This window comes from Mauremys reevesii, linkage group 15 (genome assembly GCF_016161935.1).
Source record: "Mauremys reevesii isolate NIE-2019 linkage group 15, ASM1616193v1, whole genome shotgun sequence".
Classification (NCBI taxonomy): domain Eukaryota; kingdom Metazoa; phylum Chordata; order Testudines; family Geoemydidae; genus Mauremys; species Mauremys reevesii.
Genome location: NC_052637.1, coordinates 40,058,994 through 40,074,140, shown reverse-complemented (window position 1 = coordinate 40,074,140; position 15,147 = coordinate 40,058,994). Strand labels below are relative to the sequence as shown.

Genomic DNA, 15,147 nt, shown 5'->3' with positions numbered 1-15,147 from the left:
AGTGGACAGGTTGCAGATAGCTTTCTGTCTGACTAGTCAGGTTTCATGCAAAACTAATGTGAGAATTAAAGTGTATCTCCTGTGATTTCATCCCGGCTTCATTAAAGAACCCGCAGAATTGATGTTAACTGAACCTTCTTCTGTTTGGAGCTGGAGAGCCCAATTAGAAAGCCCAGAATATCAAGCCTACAGTATTTTATTAATTTCAGAATTACACTCTGTCAGTTTAAATTCTTCCCACAGGCTTTAAAAAAATCCACATTCTTCAGCAACTGAATTGCAAACAATTAGAATGGTGGAAAACTCGCAACAGTAGCTTCTTGAGAATCTTTCAAGCTGCAGACAAATTTCAGCTGAAAATCTTCTAAAATGGGGATCTGGAGAAATAAAAGCAACAGAAGAGATTTATATTTCACAGCAGAATTTGTTGGAAACAAATATAGAAAACAACTATGTATGTTGTTGGTCAGATGAGTCTAGCTAAAAATTGGTAAATGATCTAAAGTGATGGGAAAAAATCCCCCATCAAAACCCATAAAGCCACCAAATGTCTTCCTTCAAACCCTTCTTTAAAACTAAGCCTTGGTACTTACAAATCACTTGACAAAGGCCACACAATTGATGTGTCAAGAATGCTGCTCATTATGTTGATGCCACTACTTGCGTTGTTGTTCTACCGCATTTATTTGTTTTATTCACCTGCTGTCTCCTTATTAGAGCTGATTTCTAAATTTCATAACTTCAGTGACTTTTTTTTTTCACTGAACATTAGATTTTTAACAAAGGGAACCAAAAATTGGTGACAAGCTTTGCATTGAATTTTTGAGGAATACAACCAGCTCTAGATCTGGATTTTTTTCCCCAAAATTGATTCATTTTATTGAAATGTTCACTTTTTTAAAATTTCAAAAAATTGTAATTAAAAAAATACTGTGACATTTTTTACTGAGGTTTTTTAACCAGCTCTGTTTGCTAGAGGCCTGATCCAAAGCCAGCTGAAGTCTATGGAAGGTTTCCATATATGTTTAGATAGAAGTCGTATTGGATCAAGGGCTGTCTTTTCTTAAACTCAGTGAGGCACTTGAATTTATTAATTTCCATACAGTAATGGACGGATCAGTGTATTTGTGTGAGTGAAAGGGACAGAGCTAAAATTAGATTGATCAGATTTCATTAAATGAATTTAATGAAATGCAATGATTTTTAGAGTAAGAAACAAATGCAGTGGCGCTGGATAGTGAAAGCTGACAATGTGTGGCTTCTCCTTTCAAAGAAAATAGAGAATATTTCCACATTGTGCAGATGGGAAGAACTCATTTTGCCAAATCCAGAACCCATTTGAAAAGACTGAATGATAGTTTGAAGCCTGATCCTGCTTAATTTTATATACACTAGGGTGACCAGATGTCCTGATTTTATAGGGACAGTCCCAATATTTGGGGATTTTTCTTATATAGGTGCCTATTATCACACACACACACCCCATCCTGATTTTTCGTACTTGCTATCTGGTCACCCTAATATACACAAATACTGTGATTGAAGACACAAAAACTTTTCATGTGCCTAAATTTAAGCATATGCATAAATGTTTGCAAGAGTGAAGCTTAAATCCAGAGCCGGTTGAATATATTTTGGTGGACCAGCTTTCCATTGGAAAATAATATTTTATCAACATCATAATGTTTCATGGGAAATGGTCAATTTCAATAGCATTTTAGATTAAACAAAATTGGAAATGATCCAAAATTGAAATGGAGTATTTTGTTTAGCCTTTCTCATTTTGTTTCAGCTCTCTGGTCTCATGTAGGCCCCTGTGATAGGCTGGCTTTCCTGAGCTCATCCACAAGCTCCCTACCCTATACATGTTTAAATCCCTGTTGAAGACTCACTTCCACAACGCTGCTCATGGGGAATTGAGTTGGCTTTTATATAACTTACCTCTTGTTTCTGTCCTTTCCCGTCACCTCTGTCTACTTGTCTATCTATCTTTTGATGTTGAGATCCTTGGTGCAGGAAGGAGGCTCAGGAGCATCTTTTGTAAATAATAAATAATAATGACTCTGATAATGACACTTCAGCATGTGATTCAAACCACCCCACTTCAGGACAGTACTTAAACACGTTCTTAAATTTAGTCACTTGCCCCACTCCCACTGAAGTCAAGCCCATGTTTAAGTGCAATAAGGATGCTTTTCTGAATCAAGTAGTGACACATGGCCATTACATTGCACAGTCTTTTCTGGTACCCACAGCTCTCCTTCAACACAATTAACAACAATCTCATGTCAGGTGCCAAGAGAGATGCTGGGTAACATTTTTGAAATTGTCTAAGTGACAGGAGTTTAAGTCCTATTTTCAAAAGATACTTAGGGCCAGATTTGCAAAAATATTTAGGTGCCTAAAGATGCAGATTGGCACCTACTGGGGATTTCCAAAGCACCTACACAGGTTAGGCACCAAAGTCCTATTGAAATTAATAGGACTTAGGCACCTAAGTTGTTTAAGTGCTTTTGAAAATCCCACTCGACGCTTATCTACATCTTTAGACACCTAAATACCTCTGAAATTCTGACCTTATGAATCCAAGTTCCATTGACATTCAGTGAGACTTGTGTTCCATTTTGTTTCTTCATTACAAGTAAAAATTAAACTTGAGTCCCTCCAAAAAAGAAGGTATAAATGTCTCTCCCAAAGCAAATAAAGCAGAAAACAACTGCTGCTGTGCAAATAGATTGTGTTATTAGCACCATTTTCAAATAGGCTATTCTGCAATGCTCTGAAAGAATTAAGATAAACCATTGGGGAGCTCCATGATGCATTATCACTTCCATGAAGTTTATTTTATTTATGTATGTGTTTTGAGGGACACTTACTATAGAAAAGCTTAGACTATCATGAGCATCAACATGCATGTCTGGAATATCTTCTATGGCATTTGTCTTTTGGTCTTCCTGTTAGGACCCAGTTTGGATTTTATACTGTTAATTTTGAAAAAGCTGGTTTTACAGCATTATTCTGGAATCAAAATCTGGAGCTAGTAGTTCTTGGGGTTATGTCATTTTCATGCACCTTCAATGTGCAAACTGAAGCCAAGGAGGCATTTCTGACCTCCTTCTCCTCCACAGTGAGGATAAATATATGTACTAATCAGAACCGAACTGGTATAATTCCATGATCAGTGTTTTGGACATGGGTTCCTCATTAGTAAATTTCCTTTTCATTGATACACATCTATTTTCACATGCAGTAGATCTGAAAGTTAACACATACAAATTACCTTGAATCGTATTTTTACCAGGATGTTCTTCATCTTGTCTTGTCCAAAAAAGATGACTTCAGGTTAACACCCTTTGGGAAGATAGGAAGCTGAGAGCATACATTGAGCTCAGAGCATAGAAACAAAAATGGCTCACAATTCATAAACTGACTCTTGTTTAGAAAGTTGCTAAATGTGTTCTGTTGTTAAGCAACAAGCCCAATTATGTTAGAAATGTCTGTGAGCCATGTTCTTTTTCCCCCCAAACTGACATTGACGGAAATCTTTCCATTAGGGGAGTTTATAACAAGCAGAATTAGACTGTTGCTTTTAGTTCAAACAGATACCCCTTCATTTCCTCTAATTTTATACAATGTAAATAAATACTCAGTGGCGATTAGAGACTACTGGAAAACACTGGATGTTGATCATGTGTTCTAAATAAGGCACTCCCAAAAAAAGCAATGCCTTTGGGCTGAGGAAGGTAATTGTCAGGTTTTGAGCAGAAAGGTCGAGGGGAGCAAGTGGGCTTTTTCCTGCATTTGTCTGAGAGAATAAACATAAGGGGAGAAATGCTCGGCTGGAGTCAAAGAAATCCTGAAACAAAGCAAAAGTATGAGGAAAACAGGGGACTCTGCTGTTAAATCTTGAAAGATTTATTTCAGCTTAAAACTGCTGTGTGAAGTTAACATTCTTCAGTCAGTTGTGGTGTTTGCTTCTCTCCCAAGGACCTTTCTGAAAGTTGGGAAAAAAATGATCTAAAGAAAGCCAGTGGTTTCCCTTGAAAACTTTTAAGCTGTTGAAAATGGAGGTACAAACTAGGGAGATTTCATTCTCCAAATGTTTAGCCCTCTTCTTCAAAGAACTAAGAACTGGCTTCACTGACAAACATGAACATTTGCTTCCTATAAATGAGATTTCCAACTGAATTCTGAATGAATATACCATTTTATATTGTGACTACTACATGGATAAGCCAGTCTCTAGGGTGGTCCAGAGGTGTCATTTAGGTCACAGAAATTTTAATCGTGGACACCAGGGCAGACCCTTTTCATATATATGCAAAATAGACAAGGGGTCAGTTCTGAAAGCCTTATTTGAAGCTGCCTGGTAATTAATAGCCCTCGGGAGGACACACAACTGAGTCAATTCTGAAGCTTGGCTCCAGGGAACATATGTTCAAACCTGAGCCTTAGACATCTACGCCATCCCCCTATGTTGGGGATAGTGCAGAATCACAGACTCCTAAATTCTTATTCAAACTGCAGCTTTTGAAGTTATCTGGTTGCTAATTCAAATATATGAATAATCAATTACTTCTAAAAATTGTTTTGGTGACTAATGCACATGGCAGGTAACATCTTAAAAACTTCAGAGGCTGGAATCCTCTGTTAATCCACAGAGGAGCAGCAGCAATGCAAGCTGCCCACTCATAATCTTCAAACCTTCACTTTGAAAGGTGGTAGAGGAGTTCATTTTCCAACCCCACTTACTCCTTGACTTTTGTGCTGAGCCTCTCAACAAACCTGCTAATTGTGGTGGCTGATGTTGTGAGATGGAACCACTCCTGCACATGAAGGCCCCAGTCTTGCAAAGATTTGAGGATGCTCTTAATTTGAAGTCCCAGAGAGTTTGCGCTCGCACATACGACTGCGCAAGATTGGGGCCTAGGAAGTGAACTGGGATTATAGACCCATTTCACAAAGGCTTTTCTGCAGCCTTCAGTCAAGAAAATCTTTGGTCACTACCGACCTAGCTGGATTTGAATAGGTGGCCTCAAGGCACAAAGGTCAAGACTATAACAGGGTTAAAAAGGAACTAGATAAATTCTGGAGGATAGATCCATCAATGGCTATTAGCCAGGATGGGCAGGAATGGTGTCCCTAGCATCTGTTTGCCGGAAGCTGTGAATGGGCAACAGGGGGTTGATCACTTCATGATTACCTGTTCTGTTCATTCTCTCTGGGGCATCTGGCATTGGCCACTGTCAGAAGACAGGATACTGGGATAGATGGACCTTTGGTCTGACTGAGTATGACCATTCTTATGTTCTAATACTTATGAGTAAAATCCTGGCCCCATTTAAATCAATAAACAAATTCCCATTGACTTAGAGGGGCCAGGATTTCTTCCAATATCCTGTTACCAACCTCTTGAGTCATCCTGACCTCCACTGACACATTATGTAAATTGTATGGATTTCATAATCAAGATTCCACTAGCAGGATCAGCTCCCACGGGTCAGCAGATTTAGTCATATTTTGGTCATCAATAGGGATGACTGGCAAATGGTTTGGGAAGGTTCAGGTGCTTCACAATATGTGGGTGTTTGGAGCTAAGCCTCACAGTTTTTACTTGCAGGGAGTCAAATATTGAGAAGCACCTTTCTAAGTCAACCTTTCAGACAAGACTGTTAAAGAATAATCATCATTACTTTCTCCTCACTTTTAAATCTCTTCATATTTTCACTCTTCTCTGCATCAGTGGTCTCTTTGCCTTCCCTTCATTTCTTCCCTATGTTCTGCCTCAGGTCTTTTCCTAGGCGCTTACTTCTTCTCCATTGTTCACACATTCTTCAAACCCCTCTTGCTGTCTCTTCTGCTTACAATGGTCTCTCAATCAATATATGCTACTTATCCAATGAAGCATTCCATCTAGTCCTCTGACTCCGATGACGCACCATCACATTTGTTGATTTTTAAGAAATCATGGACCACTGGGGAAGTTTCAAAAGACTGGAATAAAGCGAATGGTGCACCAATGTTTAATAAGGGTAAATGAGATGACCTTTATAATTATAGGCCTGTCAGCACGATGCTGATCCTGGGCAAGGTAATGAACCACCGGATATGGGATTTGATTAATAAAGAATTAAAAGAGAATAATACAATTAACACAAATCAACATGGATTTATTGAAAAGAGCTCCTGTCAAACTATATCTTTTTCTGATGAGACTACAAGTGTTGATGATGAAAGTAATGGTGTTGGCATACTATACTTAGACTTCTGTAAGCTGTTTGACTTGATATTGCACAACATTTTGATTAAAAAGCTAGAAGACTATAAAAGTAACGTGCACACATTAAATGGATTAAAAACTGGATAACGTATAGGTCTCAAAATGTAATTGTAAATGGGTAATTGTCATGGAGAAGGTCTATTTCCAGTGAGGTTCCATGCGGATTGGTTCTTGGCCCTATGCTGTTTGCAGATGTCACAAAAATTGGGGGAGTGGTAAATAATGAAGAGGACATGTCACTGATTAAGAATGATCTGGATGGCTTGGTAAATTGTGCGCAATCAAACAATATCCATTTTTAAAATGGCTAAATGTAAATGCATATAGCTGTGATCAAAGAAAATGTTTACATACTTACAAATTGGGGGACTCTATCCTGGGAAGCAGTGACTCTAAAAAGATTTGGGATAATCAGAAGAACTTGAGCTCCCAATGTGATGCTGGGACCAAAAGAGCTAATGTGATCCTGGGATGCATAAACAGGGGAATCTTGAGCAGGGGTAGGAAGGATATTTTACCTCTATTTTTGGCTGCTGTTTGGCTCCAGTTGCTACAGCTGCTGGAATACTGTGTCCAGTTCTTGTGGCCACAACTCAAGAAGGATGTTGATAAATTGGAGAGGGTTCAGAGAAGAGTCATGACAATGACTAAAGGATTAGAAAACATGCCTAATAGTGATGGACTCATAGAGTGCAATCTATTTAGCTTAACAAAGAAAAAGTTAAGTGGTGACTTGATCAGTCTAGAAGTATAAACACAGGGAACAAATATTTAATAATGGGCTATTCAATCTAGCAGAGAAAACTAGAACATAATCCAATGGCTGGACATTGAAGTTAGACTGGTATAAGATGTAAAAATTTGACAGTGAGGGTAATTAACCATTGAACAAAGGATCAAGGGTCATGGTAGGTTCTCCATCACAGACAATTTTTAAACCAAGATTGAATGTTTTCGAGAAGATTTGTTTTAGGAATTATTTTGGGGACGTTTTATGGCCTATATTATACAACAGGTAAGATTTAGATGATCACAGTGGTTTCTTCTTGTCTTGGAATCAATGAATCTGTGAAAAACTTTGGCCATGGGGAGATGCTGATGCATCATGGAGATATAGTTCAGTCAATGAAAATGTGAAGGACCTGAACTACGACCCCTACAAGGCACCACAGAGGCTGATTTGAAGATAGATTTATGTCAAAATGACCCTAGATGAAACAGTTTGCTCAGATCTTCATGATGAGAAAACAAAACAGAAATAAAAAAAGAAAGGAAAGTCAATTTTTTCCTGCAGAATAATTTAATTGTGCAGAAACTGCATTTTCTGTCACAATAAAGCACAACAAAGGAGGGATAGCTCAGTGGTTTGAGCATTGGCCTGCTAAACCCAGGGTTGTGAGTTCAATCCTTGAGGAGGCCACTTAGGGGTCTAGGGCAAAAATTGGTCCTGTTAGTGAAGGCAGGGGGCTGGACTTGATGACCTTTCAAGGTCCCTTCCAGTTCTAGGAGATTGGTATATCTCCAATTATTACCTTACCTAACAAAACATTTTGATGGGAATTCTTGACCATCTCTAATTTTCATTTTTTTATTTAATAAAATAGAGATTTTTGAAGAATTGAACAATTTCATAGTAGACAAAATGTAATTTTCTGCTTTTAAAATTATTATTACTTTATTATTATAATTTATTTTGAGCAGTTCTAGTGTGTGTCATTTCTGAAAATCAATCCCATAGGCCCTGATCCTGAAAGCACACGCATGCTTAACTTTACTACCATGTGTAGTCCAATGGGGCATGGTATAAATGTTAACTGGATTGGGGCCTTAAACGGTAAGTTCCATTGAGCATAGTTCACCGAAGATCTGATTTTCAGAAATTCTAGGCAGCCAAAACACCATCCTAAGTCAATGAGAGCTGAGATTCCCAGACACCTCTGAAAATAATGCTCTAGCTATTGTACAGCTCCCCATACAGTGTACAGATAGAACATAAGTCCATATAAATAATAGGAATGCTACTTGTGGAACAGTTTTCCAGTTACAAATGAAGTTCTTCCCTTCAGCACCCAGCTTGGTAGAAACAAACTCAGTATCATTAAAGAAATTCATAGTTTTCAAAATAAAGATGCAACATAAACTGAACAGAATGTCTCTACTGTATTCCCATATGTTTTCCAAATTCTTTAATGCAAGGCACAGCCTTCCTTTAATTTTAGTTTTCTTGGCTAGCTCTAAGAATTTTAAAGAGATCATAATGATCCTTAAATCACAGATAACTGAACCCATAAAATGCAAACTCTGGTCTCCCCATAATGTAATCTCTTGCCAGTTCTCTGTCGGGAATGATATTCAGTCAATTTGATCTTCAATAAATAATAGCCTAGGTAAACAGGTGAACTCACAGTAGGCAAACTAATCCTCTTAACTGTTCCCTAATGCAGATGTCTCCCAGGGCCAGCAGGATAGGCAGTTATGAGATTGGCAGGCCCTACAGCTGTGTTCATTGCACTTTTTCAAGGACTTAAATAGTCCTCAAGTGTGATTTTAAACATCTAAAGCATCCTAAAATATTACCACATCCTAAATGCAATAAAGATTGTTCCAGGGTCCTGCAGTTAAATGGAAGACCCAATATCCTTTAATGGCTCTACAAACAGAAAAAGAAAACTACATCACATTTATGGGAGAGTATCATAGTGACTCAGGGTACACCTCCATTTTACTTTGAGCCAGGGAAGGAACTGTGAACTAAATATCTTGCCTTTGCGTGCCAATATCTGTTCATTTCTTACCATGGTTTGGGACTGGAGCCAGCTAATTAATGCTGGAACTAATTGGATCAGTAAAAAACCTAAACTTTGGGTACTTCTGAAAAAGAAGATATAAATGTCTCTCCCAAAGGTTGGGTGTATATTGTACTGCTTGCCAGACTGGAAAATTCAAACCGACCCTGGAAGAACTTAACTTAATTCCAGGCTCCTTCTTGTCTCAGAAGCTGATCCTACTGTGATATGAGTTCTCTGTGATTTGCTGATAGCATCACATTTATTTCTCCTAATAGCTGATACCTTCTTAGAACTGACATGTGCCTCAAGGTCACTCCTTAAATTCAGCACCACATTTTCCCATGTTGGTCTTACCCAGGTGACCATATCCATACAGATGGTAGAACTCTAATACAGACAGCTGATCCTTAGGAGAATTTCATATGAGTGACAGCATGACGAATGTAAAGCTGGTTCTGTGCACACACTTTTTTTCTTATTGCATTCTATGTGGTTGATCTAATGGGGTTGCCTATTTGATGATTTGTGGTACTCTCAGTCTTGTACTGGTAAAGGAAACTGATACAGTATGTTGACTCCTGTACAGTGTCAAAGACATCCAGGTACACCAATTAACATTCCACTGGAAATAAACCAGGGACGGACTTCTGTGCATTTTTATGAGAGTTTACTTTTAACAGATGAGAAGGGAAAGCATTGTTTTGGTGGCTGAATATACCAAGATTATCTTTCAAAATGCGTAACAATGCATATGTTTATCCTGGATCTCAGCCCAATAAAATTTTGATTGATATGACTGGTATTTTAAACATAAGTTTGACAAAACGTATCAGGAAAGCCGGCCAAAGTCTATTTGAAACTGACCAACTCACCCTCTCTCTCTCTCTCTCTCCAAAAGACTTGACTGACTCTGGGTTATCATACCTTTTATACTCTGCTGAAGATTTGAATGAAAATAGATGTTATCATAACCTATGGAGAGCTACCTTCCTGCATGAATGAAGCAGGCGACTAGCTATTATCACCTAACTGAGAAGCACTGTGTTGAATATTATTTATCATAAAATTTCAAGAAGTGTGACTGACATATACGGTTAAGTTGCTTCATACTCAATACATGTGAGATTTAAACCTCATTTCATTTAACTTTCCACCTCATAGCCTTTTAGTGACATTTGTCCTTTAGGTTTAAGGCACAGAAAGAACTTGCTTGGGTATCCCCAAAATAATTATTTAAATATTCTGTGCTATATCTGAGTTGGGTGGAAATCTGAACCAGTCTAAAGAGGTTGAATTTGATAAATGTTAGTCAAAAAGTTGTGGGTTTTTTTGTGAACCTTTTTTCATTAAAAAGTTCTGAAATGTGTCCTTTCTTGACCAGCTCTAGTATTTGAATTTGCTTATCCCAATCAGAAAATTGTTACTTGAGTTTACCTGATGAGTGAAATTTCTTTTCACTTGTATTTGTGTTTCCCAACCTTAGGCAGTGGAAGCAGTGTAACTGCATTCTTCTTGTGTTTTTCCTTGGCTAACTGACAGGCCAACAAACATTAGAAGAAAGCATTCCCCAGATTCAGGTATTGATCAAGAGTTAGAAGCATCAAAGAGAGAATCGCAACCTTAATTGAACAAAATGAAAAATTAAAATCCCTCCCCTCCCCGACCCTTATAAACAAATGATGGCTTGATCCAAATTCCATTGAAGTCAACAGCAAGACTCTAATTTGCACAAGGCCCATGATACTTTGTTTGAAATAATTACATCCTTGAAACAATTGGTTAATAAGGCCTGGCTTGTGATGTTATATTCAGTACCCACCGAAATGTAGTATTTAGCAGTCAAGCTTTTATAGGAAATTCCAATAGAATTTAATAAGGATTAGATTAATTGAAATTGAACTATAGAATGTCATGTTCTTCCTATAGATTTTTGAACCTTCATTTATCCCTAAAGGATGGTACAAAAAACCTATTAAAAGATTTCTATTTTCAGTCACAAGATAGAGGACTTTTCCAGAAGGGAAAAGATTCTTTCGTCAAGGCCATTTATTACATTTATAAATGATCACTGCTGTTCAGGCAGAAAATAAACCCTCGGATTCTGAGAGTGGAATCCTTGGCTGTATTAACAAAAGGGAAAGATTCTGATTTCATTTATACCAACATAAATCCAGAGTGCATCCACTAAAGTCAATGAAGTTTCATCATTGTTACAGAAGAATCAGTTTTAGAAAGAAAGAAAGAAAGAAAGAAAGAAAGAAAGAAAGAAAGAAAGAAAGAAAGAAATTGCCCCAATGCAAATTTCTCCCTGTGGTTCACAGTAAAGCGTCCTCCCCATCTGATTTCCCTTTTGTTCACATATTAGTTACATGATTTCCTGGATCCTGTTTCCATAATTTCCCTCGTTGTTATGTGCTCAGTATGTTGCATTAGGATGAAATACAGGTAGAAAAGGACTATAAACCTGAGCTGGGATGGAACTTGCCAAAAGTTATCTCCTTGAAAAGCCGATGAGCTATCAGGGAGGTCTCATGCACTGGTAGGTGGCATGGTATACATAACACAGTATTGGCCATTGTAAATAGAATAAATGCAAATGATGGAATAATTTGGAATAATTCTTTTACATACCTCCCATGTGGTCTGAAAGAAAGCCATTGTTAGAACCAACGCAGCACTGTAGCAGATAAAGAGTATAATAATTTGCTAACAAATACTGAATAACATTAAAAATAATTGCAATTTTTTTATTATTATTTCAGTACAGTCTTTGCTCCCTGTCGTTCTACAGACAAGTTCCTTCCAACAAAGTGAAATACTATCGCCTAGTACTTTTTTAGTTGCTTGCCATAGCAATGCGCATTGAGCCAAGCTCCTACTGAGGTTTGCTAAGCATTTCAAAAGCACAACAACATCTATTAATGTCAACTTTCATTTTCATGTAACTAGAACTAGGGAGTCTGAGTTTAAGATGGATTGATATTATTTACCAGTAAATGACAGATTGATAAAAACAGGATTACTCATAAATATTATTTGATAAGCACCTCCCTTGTCTTCTGAGCCTTCATGCAGCTCCTGGTCTCCACATCTTCAACTGTTAACTTTGTGTCAATTTTCATAACAAATTTGAATCAATTTCACACTAGTTTTTCATCATCACAGACATGGGGATTTTCTTACTGATGGTTCAAAGATGTGACAGAAAAGCTGAGCTTGGTTAAGAAAGTCCTGTTTCTTACAGAGCCAGATCCTGGCATCCTTTGTTCTGTCAGAACTTGTTTAAACAGCCAACTGGGTGGTGGAGTACAAAGGCACAGACAGTTCTACAACACCCACTCCTGGCCTCCAACCATAGGGATGAGGAGTGGGTGTGGCCAGAGTGCAATGTGCTCTCTGGATGGTGTACAGACCTTTAGGGACCATAGTCAAGCAGGTGTAACTTAGAGCAGCCCCCAGGCTGCTTTAAAGTTCTGATAATTCAGTGAGAGATACAAGTTCCTTATGAAGCCAGTTAGCTTCCTCCCTCCCTCCCCTCCACCCCCAATGAGTGCACAGCCAAGCTTTCCTTCCCCTAGATTACTGGTAAGAAGTGCTAAAAAAATCAAACTGGTGCCGATCCTGAGTGAAGACTATTTTCCATCATATCACAGCTTTCAATGGCCAAGTGCATCACCACTAAAGCTGTTCATAAAAATATTGCAAGGGTTTTATTTTTCATCCTTGGCACTGTGTATTTAATTCAAAAATAGCTCAACTACTTATGCTTAAACTGTCAGATTTTTTTTTAAATCTAAACCAAAAAACAACATCCCCTCCCCTCATACTTGCATCTTCAGGCACATACCAGGCATGGATCCTTTCAGCCCAATAGAGGAAAGTTTTGGAAAGATGTGAGCAAATGAAAAATCATGAAATTTAGCCACAGTTGTTGCTTTCTCTGTTATATTATTCTGGGCTATGGAGCAGACTATTCTAACCAAACCTGCTTTTCTCTCATTGGATGGCTTGTGTTAGCCTTGGCGTCCTGGGGCACTGCATGAACATTCTTTACAGGTCTGGATTTTGTAGCAGTTTGATGCTATGTTATCTAATTCACTAGTGAATTCCAGTGTCTGCTATTGATTCCCCTCACCTCTCCACCTTTTACTGTAATCTTCCCTACAGAATTCTGTGTGGTTTCAGGGAATTTGCCCTGATCCTTCCTCTTTCTATTCTACTGTAATTCAACAATCCCCTCTTTTACTTGCACCATCATCATGACTCACATCCTTTCTCTCTATCTTGATTCATTATATAACTATGCGTCACTCTTCAAACACAGAACATCTGGGGATGGAAACGGGCATAATTATTGTGCCATGTGATAAGAGCAGAGAATTATGTTTTTGTTATCATGGTAACTTCCTTATGCTTCTCTTGCTTCCCATTTGGCAATAGAGGTTATAGAGAAATATCTAACAGAGGCACTAATAGCAACTGGCCCCAAGGAAGCAAGGGTCATGTTCTCAAGATGGCACTTTGGAGATGACCTTACCAAACTAAGGCCTTGTCTACGCTAGCGATGTGAGTTGATCTAAGTGTTGCTAATTAAGTTATGTAACTCAAGTCCATGTAACTAACATTGACTTAACACGGTGTCTACACTGTGCTATGGCAATAGGAGACACTCTCCTGTTGACATAGCTTCTGCCTGCCATTGAGGTGGAGTACTGAAGTGGACGGGAGAGCGCTTTCCTATCAAATTATCGCAGCTTCACCAGACCCATTAAATCAATGCCTGCTGCATCGACTACAGTGGTGCCAATTTAGCCCATAGTGAAGACAAACCCTATGTGCACTAACTTACAAATCCATGATGGGTTTGGTTGGTTTGATGGAAAAGATCATGGGCTTGATCCTGTAAACCCTCTACATAAAGAATTTTCATTGAAGGCAATGGGAGTTCTGCAAAGAGATGGCTTCCAGGATCTGTCTCCATACTTTCCGCGTGCTCACAATGAACAAACCTCCAATACTATAAATACCCAGTTAACCTGTGTGCATAGCCAAATTCTCAGGACTCTGAGTCACCCAGCATTACAGGTAGCTTGGCCACCACAGAATTACAAAGCAATGTATGCACAGTGGTGGGGGAAATGTTGAAGGGGGCAGATTAAATATTTAAGCTACCAGGGGACTTTTTCTATACAATAGTGAGATAGATATAAATGATTATTCTGTGATGGTCTTCCTTTTTCAGCATTCACCAAGGCTGAAAAAAATTTGAATATTTTGTAAATAGACGGACTGACATAAAGACACGTTCTTCCAGCCACAAATTTTAATACTGTACATTGACTTCAAGGAGACTCTGCTTTAGTCAGGACTGCATCCAAATTGAGTAAAGAGCTCAGGTTTTACCCTTTAATTGTTATGGTGAGATTTCTTGACATAGTCTGTATCCATTTAAAACATTAGATTACTTCAGAAGACCCGCGTAATTTGCACATGATGTAATAGCCAGTCTGATGCATGAAAATGAATATTGGTATATTTCACTTACCAGCTACATGACCTGTCAGGCTTACACATATGCAGATCTCAAAGACATGTACACCTCAGATGGCCACAGATCTTGACTCCTGACAAGGCTCATCTTGTTAAAAGAAATGACCTGCTACATCACAAAACTAAATGCAAACTAAAACCTCCTTTAGTGTGCAGGGGATGTTTGTGACAGGGGAGGAGATAGAGCATTCATGCAAAAATATGTATATATTCTGAATTTCCCACTATCCAGTATTCGTTGTTCTCAGGAACCACAATCCCCTAATCATGAGGACAAATTCTTCAGACTCCACACACATTCAGTGGGAGTCTTGCTGAATTAAGATCCACAGAATTTAGCCTAGGGTCATTAAACGTGGGAGCGAATGCAGAACTATGTTGTAGGGATCTTAAAGCCCTGTGAGAACTTAACAGAGGGATTGTGAATGCAGCCTCTGGTTTCAGTTTGTTTTAAGAATGTACACAGGAATCCACAGTTCTGGTCTCTACTATTTCTATCCAAGATGAGAGCATTGTGAACACAGGCAT

General features: G+C 38.4%; 1 long non-coding RNA gene across 1 annotated transcript; it reads right to left on the bottom strand.

The window, feature by feature from the left end:
• Nucleotides 1-226: 226 nt before the first annotated feature.
• LOC120383182 lies at nucleotides 227-3,352 on the bottom strand. The gene is made up of 3 exons (XR_005588366.1): nucleotides 3,281-3,352; nucleotides 1,942-2,035; nucleotides 227-377 (listed from the first exon to the last, which is right to left on the bottom strand). It is a non-coding gene; the product is annotated as an uncharacterized LOC120383182 (long non-coding RNA).
• Between the last annotated feature and the right edge of the window lie 11,795 nt (nucleotides 3,353-15,147).